This window comes from Gallus gallus, chromosome 20, assembly GCF_016699485.2.
Source record: "Gallus gallus isolate bGalGal1 chromosome 20, bGalGal1.mat.broiler.GRCg7b, whole genome shotgun sequence".
NCBI classification, from domain to species: Eukaryota; Metazoa; Chordata; class Aves; order Galliformes; family Phasianidae; genus Gallus; species Gallus gallus.
This window is the reverse complement of record NC_052551.1, coordinates 5,142,274-5,157,552: the sequence shown is the minus strand read 5'-3', so window position 1 is coordinate 5,157,552 and position 15,279 is coordinate 5,142,274.

Below are 15,279 nucleotides of genomic sequence, written 5' to 3'. Positions count from 1 at the left end.
GTGTTGCAGACACAGCATGGGGAGCCCAAGTGAGGGAGATGCACCAAACCAGCAGGGCACGTGGGATCAGGAGATGGCTCCATAGCCATAAAAGCAAATAGAAAAATCACCCCGTGATTGTTTTTTAATGTCTCTTCTGCTCATAAGATTCTCAGGTGACTTCCCACATTTTGTTTCTTCTTCCCTTTATTTTTCACCCGGGGCGGAGGGTGAGATTCCCACACATCTGCTCCATCCCACCAGTTCTGTGCATAAACTCCCAGCTCCAGATCAGCCACACAATGAAGCCAAGAAGGAAGATAACCCGTGACACAAATGCTGTTAATGTTAAACTCCATGTGGAATTCCAAGTGTGCCTCTAATTAATCACCAGTCAGCTGTCTGCCTCGGGTGGCATCTTCCATCTTGTTCTGGACACAATGGGCTTCCTCCCCCTTTGTAGTCCTACACGTTCCTCTTCCTGTTGGGCTCAGCGCTTGCTGACTGCCAACCTCCAAGCATCCTCCTGCTCAAACATTAACCTGGGCACTGAATGGCTTTGCTGACTGCCCATAAAGCACTGCCTGGAGCCTGCTCACTTAGCATCCCAACGGGAGCGCTGCCCAACGATGGCTTCAACAACAGAACGGATGGGATCGCTGAGATAAACAACATCAAGAGCACAAACAGAAGTGAAGCTGATGGATGGAATTGCCATGGGAAGCCTATCTCATCATTTTCCTTGCTCAGAGGGTGGTGAGGCACTGGTACAGCTGCCCACCAAGGTTGTGGATGCCCCATCCCAGGAGGTGCTCAGGGCCAGGCTGGATGGGTTCCTGGGCAGCCTAATCTAGTGGTTGGCAACCACTCTAATCTAGTGGTTGGCAGCCATGGTGAGCAGGGTTGGAACTAGATGATCTGTGATTCTATGATCTCCAGCAGCAGCACATCCTGATGTGCTTACTGCCCTAACACTTGCTTTATGAAGCATCCAACCAGCCCAGGATAATTAAAACACCCAGAACTCACACACATTATAAAACTGAACCCTTCAGAAAGGTTAATCACAGGTTTCTAACTGGGATAAGGTCAGGAAGCAGCGCCTGGGCTGCTCAAGACCAAAGTAGATCTGGGGCTGCCCGCAGTCCAAGCAGCTCAGCTGGACCTGCCCAGAGGCGTACAGGGAATCCTGCAGCCTCCAGCCATGCTATGCCACAGCCTCATGCTTCCTGTAGGCAGCACTGCAGCCCCAAGCAGCAGTGGGCACAGCTCAGAGCCCAGCCTGCAGCAGCCTGGCAGGGAAGCAGCACCGCTACCCGCGATTTTTCACACCTTCACAACCTGCACCAGCTCCCACGCTCTCCTCTGCTTTCCAGCCACTTTGTGGGAGGAAAAAAAAAAAAGTGATAAAGCATCTGATGATGCAGGTGGCACCATCTGCTCCCCCACCAGCTGCTGCACCACAGCCATCTTTTCCATCAAGATATCAGAGAACTGAGGTGACCACATACGAAGCAGCCCTCAGGGCAGCCCTGACACAAGAGCAGTTTCTACACAACAGATCTGTGGTTCCCTCAGGTGCAAAGACTGAGGCAGGTGTGGGGCTTTCGCTGCTGCCTGCCTATACCCAGGGTGTTTTATATCAGCTGTCAGCCACAACAGGACTGCGTGGCGTAGCGGCCAATTATTCAGGTAAGATACTGATGATACCATGAGTCATTTGGTGGATATTTCAAATCAATTAATCTTAAGAGCACATTTAATAATTTCTTGGTAGAACAGCAGTGTCTGGACCCCATCAGGAAACACTAATTAGAGTCACATACTTTCCTCTGTTAAGCAAATAGAGGAAAGGTGATGTGCAACTTCTTCTCCTTACTCACATTCTTATCTTCCTTTAAGAGCAGCACAGCTTCCATTGCCCCTCTGCCAGCATCTGCGCTGCTGAGCCCTCCCCAGAGGTGCTGCAAGGGGAGCTCATTGCAGAGGCCTCACAACGAAGGCTGGCCAAGCTCAGCAGCTGGATTTCAGCCACACGAGCTTCTACCAAGGGCCGTGCTCTGTTAATGCACTTCATCCAAAGATGGAATGAAAGTGTTCTGTAGGCTCAGAAAAGCTGGCTGTTACGCATGGTAACTCACACAGCCTTTCATGTCTTGGTTGTTGGTTCCAAACACTAATGCTGTAAGAGGGCTAAGAGCAGACTAAACCCATCACCGTGTCATCAGCACCTGACTTCCAACAGCAGCGAGCAGGGGTTGCTCACAGAGCACCATGACATCAGCAGTCCTTCCAGACCACTTCTGCAGCCCAGAGCCAGAAAGGATCACTTGAATGCACATCACTGGAATTTCCTCCCATGTAGCTGATTGCACTCAGAAGCCTCCTAACCTGCCACCATGGTTAAGGAGCTGGATGAGCTCCAGCAGCCCCAGCACCATCCTTGTAAGAAGGCAGCATCTCCCACGCCACCCCCAACACACCGTGTATGGGGACAAGTAGCACGTGCTGTCCAGTCCCACTGAATCTTCTGAACTGCCTTCCAGGAGCAGAGCAGGGCTGGAAGAAGCATTGTTCATGGTCAGCATGACCCCACAGCCTGGCCTCACCTGCAAGGTGTGCCCTTGGCATCAAAGCATCTTTGGGTTCTCCCTACCCATCAGTTTCCAAAAGCTCCTGCAGTAGTGCCAATCCCCTCCTGGAGAGGGGAGCAGAGGAAGGACACAACCTGGATTTACTGCCTCTTGCAAACAGCTGCCAAATCATCACTCAGGAGTTTGCTGAGGACGTATTTAATAATATCTAGAAAAATACACTACAGATGCACTGTCTTTTCCTTGCCAGTTGATTTTAATGTTGATTATTCTCTAAATCACTCATTGTGATCTTGCTCTGAAGCACTACCCTTTGGGCAGAGGTACCAAAGCAGCCCCTCACTTTGTATCCATGAGTTTTGCTGCAGCAGCTCACAGCCTAAACAAACCCTGCCTCATGTCCATACCAGCAAGGGTAACCCGTACACAAAAACAAACCATCAGGAAATCTGTGATGCTTTAGATATTGCCATGGATATGTACACAGGCAGTTGCTCCCAACCCCAATTCATTCCTTCTGGAAAGCAGTGGTTTGGGCACATGATGTGGGAGCACTGCGATGCTTTCCCCAAAGGGCACAGTGACAGCAGAGTGGTACCTCTGAAGGGCTGGGACAAAAGTTGCCAACACAAAACCACAACACAAAGAATCACAGAATCATTCAGGTTGGAGAAGACCTCTAAGGTCCCCGAGTCCAACCCCAACCCACCCCACCATGCCCACCGACCACATCCCTCAGTGCCACATCCCCACAGTTCTAAAACTCCTCCAGGGATGGGGACTCCCCCACCTCCCTGGGCAGCTGCACCACTGCATCACCACTCTTCCAGAGTGGAATTGCTTCCTAACATCCAACCTGAACCCCCCCCCACGTGCAACTGAAGGTCATTCCCTCTCATCCTATACATGATGTACCCATGTTGTGGAGCCGGCAGCCTTTGCTAACCCAAGCCCTGATGATCCCTGTGAGATATGCCCTCCCAGCATCCCCACCTGGCTGCACACACAGCTCCATGGCTCATCTGTTTTGACTGGGGAGGCAAACTGCAAGGCCAGCACTGACACAATCATCCCCCATTGTGCACATCCCCCCCCCACCCCCCCCCCCATCTGCTGCTCTATCCACACGCACCCCAGGTGTCCCCATCCTGCCTGATCAGTGATTAACTCAGACAAGGAAAATCCTTTACCCTGCAGCTTCCATCAGCCTGGAGCAAGGCAACACCCTCAGCCCCTGCTCAGAGGCGAGCTCCCAGGAACAAACCCTCCCCTGGTGTTTCCCAGCCTCTCCCCACTCCAACTTTCTGCTCCTGGGAACCAGGGAGAAAAGCAGCCCGACACAAACACTGCGGTCAGGAGGTGTCTGAGGTGGACGTGAATCTGCAGTTCCTGGAGCTCTCTTGCTTCATAGGAACCAGCTCACCCTTCTCAAGCTGATTCACCCTCCTAGACACATCTCCTATCTCTGCTCATCTGGCAGCTACTGTCTCTCACGGGCCTCCAGAGTGCAGAGTTAAACAGGACTTCAGATTTGACCTGAGATAAACCTTCAGGAACATTTCTTAAATCCCTATAGCACTTTGCAACACAGCACGAGTGCTGCCCCGCTGTTACCTCTGTGGGCACAGGAATGGAAGGTGCAAGCATTACCCCAGCCAAACACACAAGGGTTAAGCGAGCCCTGGCAATGCACACTGAAGGGACACAGAGCAGTGCCACGGGACAGCAGCACTTGCAGTCACAGAGCAGCACTGTCCTCATTCACTCAGCATTCCTCCCATCTGGGGAGGACACACACTTGTTGAGCACCTGGGGTTGTTTCTGGAGATATCATGGGCCTCTCCTTGCAGCAGGGACACACTTCTGACAGCCCTGGGACACTTTCCCTGGGTTTCACACAAGAACCCACAGCAAAACACTCAGTGCCACATGCATCTTCTTTGCAGCACAGGGCCCCACAGAGGCACCCAGCAATTGGGGGCAGCGTGCAGTTCATCCCATTTATATGCCTGCATGCAAACCCAGAGCTCCACAGACTGCAGGTCAGCGTGAGCTGCAGGGATCCTCTGCTTCTGGGGGGAAATAGATTCAGGCTAAAAGCAACTTCAAAAACACATGTTTAACCTGAACCCTTATCTTTTATCCCTTTAAATATCCAAGCGGCCACTTTCGCAAGCACGAAGCCAGGACTCCAGCTACATTTATTTCCCTCTTTCATCCCAGCTGCAGCTCCTCAGAATTTATCTCTATGGTTAACTTCCCCTTTCATAATATTAGCACAGTTGAAGCGCTTGCTTTCCTGTTGCAGGCAGTGATTATATAGCAAATTAACCACAAGCTGTTCAGTCCAAGTCCAGCAGTTGGAAAGATGCTCCTCTGAGTAATGGTTTGTGTAGTTGATGCTTTCATCTGTAATTTGCATTTGTAATAAATGCAGGAATAAAAAAAATGGGGTCTATATTTAAAAAAAAATAGCTTGGGATGGCACAGGGGCAGACTGAGCACACAGGGACTGAGCTGAGAAGGCAGCACTGCGGGGTCCCAGGGAGGGGGGACCCACACACACCTCTGTTTGTCACATCACACAACCCGTGGGCTTCCTGCCTGGCTGCATTTTCACACCAGAGGCACAAAAAAAAAATAAAACAGAAGTCTCTTTGCATGGCTTGTGCTAGCAGCGAGACAGCAGCCATTCCCACCAGCAGGAAGATGGGCTGCATATGTGTGCCCTCACCAAGACCTGCCGTGCTCAGTGCTCTCCCTGCTGCTGGTGGGGTACCCAGAGACACACAGACATGGCAGCACTACAGCAGGCCACCCCACACGCCCATCACTCAGTCCCCATGCTGGCTTCACACACCTGCCTACACCGCAGGCATTATTTGTGAATCCCCTACCTACACATTTTATGGAACTACTGGAATATGAGTCCTCCTGGGCAGGCCACCCCAGGCAGACCACTGTGCAGGACTTGAGCCTCTCTTGCTGCTCTTCCTGCTGGCACACACACACCATCCATCTGTACCAGCCTTTTTGCTGCATTTTGCATTGCTTGCACTGAGCTCTGAAGCAGGAAGGTCCATGCTGAGTGACCAGAAGCCCTTATCCTGTCTTGGAGCACTTCTATTTTCTGATTCCAAGATGTCTGAGTTGATGGTGAAAAAAATCCTCTCCCTGCAGTGATGTCAAAACACTGCCAGCATGAGGACACTGCCATCCCACCTCACCCTGCTGCAACACAGTGCTTGGGATGCTGGAATCCCATCCTCCTGGCCCACTCCATGGGAAACCCACAAGCTCTCAAAGATACTGTGGCTTTTAAGGTCTTGTTCATCCCAACCCAGGTGTGAGTGGTTGAACCAAGCCTCCACATACAGCAGATTTGGGCTGGGCAAAGCAGTTTTCAGCCTCTTGTACTGGGAAACATGGGTCCTTCATTTGGGTGCCACACTGCTGGTGGTCCCATCCTTCAGTTCTCCACCAGGAGATCACAGACAGCATTCCTCCTCCTGCTGTGTGGCTGTTGGAGGTCACCTATGGGCTGGCAGCTCCTGCTTTGTCTGTGGTCTCTATAGGTGAGGCTGAAGCAGCAAACAGAGAGGTGTCCCCCTGCCAAAGACAGGGGCCACAAGGGGAGAGCTGTCCTAAGAGACCTCTGGGGGCATTCCTAAAGGAATAACAGCAAGAGATGGATGAACAGCATATGCACAGGAGGGAAGTTACACACGCTGCACAGAGGGGAGAGGGGGAAGAGAAGATTGAATCTTCCTGGAGACCAGTGAGATTCTATAAACATAATCAAAATGTAATAGAAACTTTTTGGAAATGCTGTTAGAAGGAGAAAGCATCAATCTTCATGGAACTCCACTCAACAGGCTTTCTCCAGCTAATCAATCACGGTCAAGACATGGGCCGTCCCATCTGTCTGTGCAAGGGACCAGGAGGAGATTGCTAAGTGCCTGGGCTGGAGCTACCAGCTCAGTACCAGGCAATTCATCATGCAGAAGGAGGAAGGGGGGGGGGGGAGAACGGAGAGGAGGAAAATAATGTATAACACTAATAAAGTTTCTCCCCCCGCCTTCATTCCCAACCAATTTTTAGTAGAGGAGCCCAATCCAGAGGGGCGGTGGGAAGGGGGAGATGCACCGGGGAGGAATCTGGTTACGAGATGCACTCCAGTAAACAGAGACAAAAGCTGTTATCTGCATAGCAGCCCTCTGCAAAGCCCACGCTCGCTGCCCAGCTGCTGGCAGCTGCACCAGCAGGACCAGGTCCCTGTGCTCCGGGAGCTGAGGAGGATGCTGGTGGGGACAGCAGAGCTGGGAACACAGCGGAGCACAGGGAGCTCCACCAGCTGGCATTGCGTAAAGGGGCCAGCCTTCTGCATGCAAACAGCATCCATTTTTTTTGCTAGACAGTCCCATAACCATTCTGGGGAGGAAGGCTGAAAGTGAAATAAAACGGAGCCAAAGGAATCTCAGCACACAGCATTTGCAGCAGACGTGGGATTTCTCCCCCTGCCCATCCGGCACATATACCTTATAGCCAAGGGCTCAAACTGTGCTTGCATGAGAGGTGTTAACTCCCCTGCTAAAAGCATCCAGAACTGAAGCACTACAGCAGGATTCCCTTCCCATCCATCCAAATCTTGATGGTCTCTCCTTTCCACTGAGTTACTGAAGTGGAAGACAGAAGCCCCCCAACAGCACCCTTTGAGGCAGTGCTGGAGATTTTAGGTACCAGCTGTCTGTGCACAGCCAAGGTTGACACGTGCTGGGCTACTCTTCACAGACAGTTTGTGGACTTGACAAGATTGCCTTGTGTTCACAAACACATAATAAAGTCCTGGAAACCTTAAGTTTGGAAAGACCCTTGAGATCATCTAGTCCAACCATCAACCCATAAACCACCATGCCACTCAATAACAGGAATATTAAGGACTCCTTTGGCCTCAATAAAGGTTCAATCAGCACTTAAACCCAACTCTTTGCCAATTCCAGCACATCCCACAGCACCTGGAAGAGCACTGGCATGCACCTGGAGACAATACTGAGCTCTGCAAAAGGGTTTTACTTCTTCCTTTATAAAAAATTGAATCTTCCTCCTTGTGTTTTGGCCAACTCTTGTTGAGATCCTCGTGTGCTCAGTCCCACATGTGCTCATGTTAACAGTTTATATTAAAGAGTCATTTAAAGTAAGAAATCAATACAAATTTATGACCTAAGCATTTTTTCTACTGGCCTATGTAAAACCTGAAGGATGGAGTGGACACTAAAGGTGAATTTCAAGAACTGACAGTAGGTAGGTGAGATATTTACTCCTGGATATTTATTCTTCCAGAGCTATGGGGACCCCATAGCTTCCAGTAAGGGTCAGAACTCATTTCTTTCACCAGAGATAAAAACAGACTCCACTTAAAAATGCAGTGACACAGGATTTTAGCCTCTACTGTAAGCATAAATATAGCAACAGATTAAATAGCAGCATCCAGTAAATAATGGCACTCTTGAAAGTGAAGTGTAACTGCTGTAAGCTGCTCTGCGACCAGTGGCAGAAGCTGGGTTTCACCATTGTTATGCACTTCCTTCGGGGCATGAGCATCACCTCACAGTGCTGTTTACTCTCTCTTGCTAAAGTAATCCTCCCCTTGCAGCCTTCCCATAAGGAATGGGGACTGGGGATCACCACTACGACAAGAGAATGCAGAACTCTGCTCAGGTTAGAGATGTAGCAAAAGAGTTCTTAAACAGCTCAAAAGTGTGAAGTTGCTTAGAATTTACCAATCCATCATGCATCAGGAATCTGAGATACAAACAAACAGCTTACCACCACCTCATTCACTTCTAGGGGTACCTTTGAATATGCATAACCATTCACCCCTTGTATCCTAACTTGCTCATAACTATGGCTAGAAATTAATTAACCTTTCACAGCCAGACTGAGTGTAGGGAACAGCTCAGCAAGAGCCAAAACACAGAGGCCATCAGCCCATGGCCAAGAGCCCCTATTCTTTATGGAATTCAGTTGCAGTTCCTATGCTCACACAGTAAGCATTTAGAACAGTCACCACCAGCAGAACCCCATACCTCTCCAAAGATCCATCCTCCCTTCAACTCCTCTGCAGCCTAACTCAGAGCCTCTGGCCTCCATTAGGCCCTTTATACACCATCCTTCCTCCACCTGGGGAGGGCAGGAAGGGCTCAGGTGCCCCAGGAGCTCTGCACACAGGTGGGCATGCTCAGCCCAGCCCAGCCCAGATGGGTCAATGTGTGTAGGTAGCAGTGTCTGAGAGATTTCTGCAATAAAATTCTTCTTTAGCTGATACACCATTGCTCTCCATCCATAACCTGCCTCCCTAATTACCATGAATGTAAATGACCTCTGGTGTAAGGTTTATTATAACGATAATTGAGCTGTGGGTTTTTAATAATAACCTCCTGGATTTTCCACTTGATTTCCTGATTTACATTTTATTTCCAGGAACACACACAAGGTCTGAGCTTACCCTTTGTCGGGCAGTTTATGTAAAGTCCAAACACGGCCTTCATTTTTTTCTGCAGGCCATGAACTCTTCAATCATGAGATGCGTTTGGGTTTTCAAAGGGCCGCAGAGGTGCACTGCGGTTGGACTGGATGATCTTAGCGAGCTTTTCCAACCTTAATGATTTTATGTCTATGTTGGTAATGGGACCCAACCCTACCAACATGCTGTGGGATGGGGATGGCTGTAGCCCTCAGGTCACTGCCACAGGTGGGCATTTTGCTTTTCACTCAGTGTAAAGGTGGTGGAGGGCACTCATGTTATGGTGTGGTGTAGCAGGGAAGGAGCTCGGTATTGAAAGACAAGGAACTTGAGCACCATGGACAGATTGGCAAAGGAAATATGTCGTGCAAAATGCTGGAGCAGTTTAAATAGGGAAAATACTCCTGGAGTTTGGTCCGGGAGGAGAATTCCCCACACAGAGACATTTGGGGTGAAAGCTGCTCTTGGTTACCAGAGAACTGAACAGCCAGCAAAATCCCATTCTTTTTAAAGATTAGTCTGTTAATATGGAATGCTATGATTCCACGTTATTGTTAACAACGTACACAAATAATTAATAAATATTAATGTGTCTCTGGGGCTTTCCCTTTTTTGCATGTTTATTTTGGTGTTCTGTGTAACATCCATTTTCTGCGACTCACAACACGTTGGCGGATGAGGAAAGGAGTCCAGAAGAAGAGCCCTAATCCTCGGGGGGAAGAACAAGCTGTTGTTCCAATCAAGATGTATCCTGACAAACCAACTTGGTGAAACCCATTAATTAGCACTTTTGGAAACAGTCGCAAAGTTAATTATTCTTCTTTCAGATGAAAGAAAGCTAATTTCTGGCATTTGCCGTGACAGTGACACGCGCTAACATTTTTAGGGTTGACATCCCTCAAGATAAATGATACTCTGAAGTGTGCATGCAAACATTGTGACTGGGAGCTGCTGCGGCGAGCTGCCGGCACTGGCACATCTCACTGCAAACATTTCACATCTGCTGGGAGTGCGATCCAAGCGTGGAGGCTGAGGAGGGAGGACACTTTGTTTTCAGCTCTGGGGGGAACCTGGGTGACTAGCTGGGATGGGAGGCAGCAGAATCATGGAAGCATAGGAGCATACAATCACTGAGGTTGGAAAAGACCGCTACGACCATCAAGACCAATCATCCACCCACCACCGGTACTGCCCACTGACCACGTCCATCAGTGCCACATCCCCACGGCTCATAAACACCTCCAGGGATGGTGACTCCCCCACCTCGCTGGGCAGCTGTGCCACTGCATCACTGCCCTTTCAGAGAACTTCTGCCTAATCTTCATCTCGAACCTCTCCTGGCCCAATATGAGACCACCACCTCCCATCCTATCTCTTCTGTTACCTGGGAACAGAAGCCAACCCCCAACTCACCACAGACTCCTTATTTTAGCTCAGTAACCTCAAAAAAAGAATGCAAATATTTCTATCAAAACGTGCCGGTGGAAAGAAATCCATTTCTATGCTACTTTAATTGCTCTGCTCAGGAATCTTCCTTTATTCACACATCAGAAGTGGATAAAATCCAGGAAAACCCAACAAGCTTCAACCAAACATCTGAGGACTGCACAGATTTGTACCGGATTCCTTCACTTGACCCAGTTTTGGAAACCTGTTGCTTGTTCAACGAGGTCCCAGAGAGCTGCGGGTGCCCCATCCCTGGAGGAGCCCAATGGGACAGCTCAGTGCTCTCAAAGGCACCAGGGGACATCTCTGTGCGTAACATCCATAGGTAGGAAGGATTGCAGCGAGGGAGCAGGGAGGGGGCAGTCCTGAGCCAGGTTGGGCTCCCTGCAGCCACTGCTCCTGCGTATTCCTTGGCCGTACACAACACACATTGCTTCACAAATTGCAGGGATTATTTTCTCTTAACTGCTAATGGTTTTGGAGGCTGTAATTGGGGGGAGCGCTCGGCCGTTCAGTGCCAGCAGGGAACGTACCTGTGCTGGGAATGAACTTTTCTCTCTTGATGTGGAGGAATGTGGCAAAGAGATATCATTAAAGATATCAGTTCTTTACTTCTCCGAGCTGAACCAGAAAGTTTAACACGCTCTGAGTGTTTTCCAGTAATTAGGAAATTATTTATTAATCAATCAATCAACTGTATTTCTTTTTTTTCAGTCTTTGTGATAATACATAGGGTTCAGTTAACAACTGTGGCAGGGAGGAATTTAGCACAGCATTCAGCTCAGCAAAACCAAAGATTAAAACGATTTGGTTATTACCACATGTGCTGTGTTGAATTATGCCTTGAAATCGTTGCTTTTAAGCCCACTGCCTCATAATCTGCCCCATTTATTTCAGTGCGATTTTAATAAGGATATCTATCAGGCTCAGCTACATGTATTAGTGTTTGATTTATTTAGCAATGCATACATTTATTTACATCTGAGCCTCCAAGTGAGTCATTCTTCTGACTGCAGTCAAAGGTCAAACAGCCCGATCTCACACTGGGCAGAACCTGCCCATACTGGCTACGTGCTGAAGGCACCTCATCTTTTCCCCTGTTTTGGGGGGAAAACCAAACCATCCTACGCCTGCACATAGAATCATGGAGTCGCTCAGGTTGGGAAAGCGAGAGCTCCTCAGGGAAACCCCAAATGGGCAAAACTGTGCTGTGAATCTGGGCTAGAGGCGGCCACACTGCTCCGGGTGTTGGCAGGGCACAGGGGATGCACGGAGGTGGGAGGCAGGAATCGTCTCACCAACGCCAAGGGGACATCGGGATGGGGAGCATCAGGACTGGTGCACAGTGACAGCCAGCCCCCTGCTGCCTCCTGCTGCTGGCGGATGCTTTTGCATGGTCTTGGTGCTCCCTTCACAAGGCAAAGAGGAAAAGGCCTCCCTGGTTTTCTTGAAGGGACTCGGAGATAAAAGCTGATCGCATTTCGCAGTAATTGGACCTTCATATCTCTAATTGCATTGATTTCTCCTAAGTTTCAGGCATTGGCTCCAGCAAGCGAGAGCATTGCAGCAGGGCATGGCTGCCAAGAGCCCTTCTGCACCACGGAGGTGTCAGGCTGGGAGGCACACTGTGTTGGTAACCGGCACTGCAAATTGCTTTATGATCAGCTTAATGCATTTAAGAGGGTAATACTGTCAGATCCCACCGTGCAATTTGTTGTAGTGTACAACAAATTCCAGGGTGATGGGGAGCAGGAGAAGAGAAAGAGGGGAAAGCAAAGGGAGGCAAAGCACGGGGTGGAAAACCCAGGTGTTATAATCATGTTTGATATTGCACTGAGAGCAGGGAGAGAGCTGTGTGCACGTGTACTGTGCCTGCATGGGTACAACTGCACTCATAGAAATGGGCAACACTGAGCACTGTGGAGGCCCACAGTAATAGGGACAACCAGCCCTGAGGACCACAGCAGATGTATTTGTCACTGGGGATGCACTTTGAATAGCTGAGCATCAGATCTCAGTATCACAGCAGTAACATTTGTATTTATCTTTCAGAGAATGGTTGGGAGTGCTGGGCGACGGCTGGATGTCAGCCCGGGCAGAAAACATAGGGGAAGGAATTGGAGGAGAGTGGGAACGGGTCTGACATCCCCCTTAGGAGAGGCTGAATGACAGCCTGTGGGCACCACACAGCACAGCTGGGCACAGCTGCACTGCCTCCTGCATCCCATCCTTACTGCACATCAGCAGAGGGGCTGGTAGCCGCCCCAGCTGCAAACGCAGCACAGCACCAAGGTGCAAAGCCAGCTCTGCTCCCTCTGGACTTTGCTGCCTGGTGTGGAGATGTGGCCCCGAGACACCTGAGCTGGGTCTGTACCGCCCAAGCAGGAGCCCTACACACTCCCCACCAGTCCTAAGCCTGAGAATGGACAACTTGTTCCCAGCATCTTCACGGTGACACCCAGGCCATCCTATTACCCGGTCCTCTGTTCTGGAGGCTGGAGGAGGAGCTCTGCTGCATTCTTTGCGTTACACATTCATTATTAACTTTGGAAAATACTGCAAAATGTAACCGATCTATTAGCTGGGGATGAACTGGAGGCTTCTTCAGAAAACACACAGCCACAGAACCACAGAATTATTAGCATGGAAAGACTCTAAGATCACCAGGCCCGACCCCAACCCACCCCACCATGCCCACTGACCACGTCCCCCTGTGCCACATCCCCACAGTTCCTGAACACCTCCAGGGATGGTGACCCCACCACCTCCATGGGCAGCTGTGCCACCGCAGCACCACTCTTTTGTTTCCTGACATCTGTCTGTCCACCTCTCCATCCTGCAGTCACTTCGGGTAGGGGCTACACGTAGGAGGACCAAAATGAAATAAATAGCCCTAAAACCATTAGAGGGTCTCTCTGCCAGCCCATCCTTTTGATTTCATTCCCTGTCAGTGTTTCTGTGGCTATGCAGCCCCAGAGCCCCAGGGGACAGGACAGAGCAGAGAAGGAGTGGAAGTGCCCTTTGACTAAGTGGGCATTAAATGCTGGCTAACAACCGAGAGACGCCGTGAGACTGCAGAGAGGGGGCAAGCTAAAAAGAAAGAAAGAAGAGCTTTTCAATATGAGCATTCATGTAGTTTTGACAGGAGCAATTTATCACGGCGATGAAAGGCGGCTCTGCCTCCAGCGCTGAAAGGCAGCCTGGTTAAACTTTTACCTGCCCCTCTCCAAGGGTGGGGATCTCCCTGCTCCGGTGATGCATCGCTCCGCAGGGTCTGGGGGAAGGCTGCCAGACAGCTTGTGTCCATCTGTGCTGCACACACACAGCCCTGACACGGAGCTGGGGGGAGCGGATGGGTGGGAGCTGAGTGATGGGATGGGAGCAGGCTGTGAGCGTGCCCCGGGATGCTGAGGACATCGCCAGCCTTTTGGCTGCCCAGACTAAAACACACGCGCCGATTGCATTAAGCTGAGCTATCTTTCAGCCTGGGGGTACGTGCTGGCTCTGCAGCAGCTCGCAGAGCTGGGATCCTGAGGCTCCTGTGCTGCTCTGCTATATTCAGGTGGACTGAAAATTTCCAGGGAAAAAAAAAAGAAATCATTTTCTACTGCAATGAACGGTCTGTCTCAAGCAAAGCATTCCACTGCATGCAATGGATTTCTTTGAAATTTTCAATGGAATGGCAAAAACTTCCATAGCTTTTTTTCCCAATAACCAGCTGGCATCCGGCCTCACGGCACTGTGCGTCCGATAGTTCACACCTTGCACGCTGTGCTTTATTCCACTGCATTTTACATTCTGTAAAAGCAACAAAACAACGTCATACCGAACCTTTAAGCCTTTATCAAAATGAAACTTTTTTTTTTTTTACACTCCAGGGCTGTTCATTCCACCCCCCCCTTCCATAAGAAATACAGAGTGAGTGGCTGAAATCTCAGCCCTCGCCACATCTGAGCCCTGTGCTGCCCCTGATGCCCACCAGCACCCGCCCTGCTCAGCAGAGTGGGGCGATGGCCACCGTTACATGCACAGCATTGCCATGCAGCAGGATGAGATCCAGCAGTGCTGCTTCACCAGAATAAAGCCCTGGTACATCATTAGGCATCAGTGATCGCACACCACAGAGCTGATCTCACCTAACTTCAACCATCTCATACGTATTCTGGCTTAAAGAAATGGTTCCTGATATCCAACCCGAGCCTCCCCTGGCACAGTGTGAGGCCACCACCTCTCATCCTATCACTGTTACCGGGCAGCAGAGGCCGACCCCCACCTCACACAACCTCCTTCAGGGAGTTGCAGACAGCAATGAGGTCTCCCCTGAGCCTCCTCTTCTCCACACTGAACCATCCCAGTTCCCTCAGCCGCTCCCCATCGGACCCCACTGTGCTCAGACCCCTCACGGCCCCATTGCCCCTCTCTGGACACGCTCCAGGCCCCAATGTCCTTCTTGTAGCGAGCTGAAGGTACTGAGGGCCACATTCCTCCCTCTGACCTTCTGTGTGAGCCCTGTCCCAAAGCCGTGGGACATTGGATCATGTTCAGAAGCTGCACAGAAACACGCGTTGTTCTGAAGGCTGCTCCAAGAGCTCCCGTGCCAGAGGCTCTGACCGCATTACATCCGAAGCAGAAGGGGCATTAAGCACACAGATATTCCCACCAGGCTTTTCATGTCATTAATTGGTGATCTTCCGACTCTGAAATAACATTTTTCCCCCTCACATTCTTTATTTCATT